Below are 1,849 nucleotides of genomic sequence, written 5' to 3' on the forward strand. Positions count from 1 at the left end.
GAAATTTAAAATATAAAAATTTGAATTCATAATTCAAATAAAAAAATAATTTTAGATGATTTTTTTTATCGAATTATATTTTTTTTAAAAATGTGTAAAAAAATTTTAAAAAAATAAGAAGTGCCATTAAAAAACTAAAATTTAAAAAAAATTGAGAAAAATAAGAATTATAATTTGAAATTTAAAAAAATATTTTTTTTAAAAATTAATTAAAATAAAAATATCATTTCAAATTACTTTCTTAAATTAAAATTAATTTATTTAAAAAATATTGAAAATAAATAAAAAAATAGCCTAAAAAAATTTCATAAAAATAGAAAGAAATGAAAAAAATAAAAAAATAATATAATTGTAAATTTGAATAAAAAATTTAATTTTGAATTTGAAGTAAAATTTGATAAAAAAAATAAATGCATAAAAAAGTGAAAAAATGAGGAAAAAATATGAAAAAAAGAAATTTATAAATTAAATTTTTTAAAAAATAAGAATTTTAAATTTAATTCAAATAAAAAATATAATTTCAAATTATGTTGTCCATTTCAAAATATTTTTTAAAAAATTATCTCAAGAAAAGAAAAAAATATTATAAAAAAATAAAAAATACCCTAAAAAAGAAAAAAAAGGAAAAAATAGAATTAAAAAAAAAATAGAAATTATAATTCTAATTAAAAAACAAAGTTTTTAATTTTTAATTTTAAAAAATAAAAATTATAATTGTAATTGAAATAAAAAATAACATTTTAAATAACTAAATTAATTTAAATATAATTTTTAAAAAATATTTTAAATAAAAAAAATACGTAATAGAATGTCAAAAAGATAAAAATGGAAGAAAACTAAAATTATAATTTCAAATTATAAAAATTATAAATTAAATTTAAAAAAAATATCATAAAAGAAGTAAATAAAAGAGAAAAAATGGTAATAAAATATAAATTATAATTATAAATTAAAAAAAATTTTAACTTTAATTTAAATTAAAAATTATCATTCAAATTACTATCCTCATTAAAAAATTTAATAAATAAATTTTAATTAAATTTATTTATTAAAAAATCAAAAAAAATAATTAAACAAATTATGAAAAAAATTTAAAAAAATAAAAAAAAAGAAAAAGAGAAAAAAAAAAGAAAACACCGAAGGGAATGGCGTTTTCTCCTTTCCCCCCTTCTTCTCTCCTTCTCCCTCTTCTCCCTTCTCCCTTCTCCCTCTTCTCCCTCTTCTCCCTTCTCCGACGTCTCTCCGACGGCACGGCGGTGAGCTGCCTCCTCTCTCTCCCTCTTCCTCTCTCTCTCCCTCTTTTTTGTTGGCCACCGACATCAGAAGGTCAATAAAAAAATATAAAGAATAATTTTGAATTAAAAAAATCTAATTTTAAATGAAATAAAAAAATCATTTCAACTTACTTTTCTCATTTAAAATTAAAATTTTTAAAAAAAATATCAAAAGAAAATAAATTTAAAAAATAAAAATTACTAGAAAGAAAGCCAAGGGGTCGACTCACAGAGTGTGGCAGCCAAAAATTTTGCGTACCGTTTAGCCCTTTTAGTCATGAGTCAATTCATGGGGTCGACTCAAAAATATAAACCTATTTTTCTTACAAAATACACTTCCAAAAATATTGAAATTACCTCCAAAATACACTTCCGAATCAGATCTGATAAAATTATGATTTTATCCCTGAAATACAATAAATCTTTTTCTAAGCCAAAATCATTAGTAATCCCCTCAAATGCTTTGTAACCATCAAAATCAATTCAAAGAGCAACATTCGATATATTATTATTTACGTTATAATTTTTATAGTCCTTTCAGCATAACTTTTTCTCTCCTAATGTTCTGAGACACG

The sequence above is a fragment of the Elaeis guineensis genome, chromosome 11, assembly GCF_000442705.2.
Source record: "Elaeis guineensis isolate ETL-2024a chromosome 11, EG11, whole genome shotgun sequence".
NCBI lineage: Eukaryota > Viridiplantae > Streptophyta > Magnoliopsida > Arecales > Arecaceae > Elaeis > Elaeis guineensis.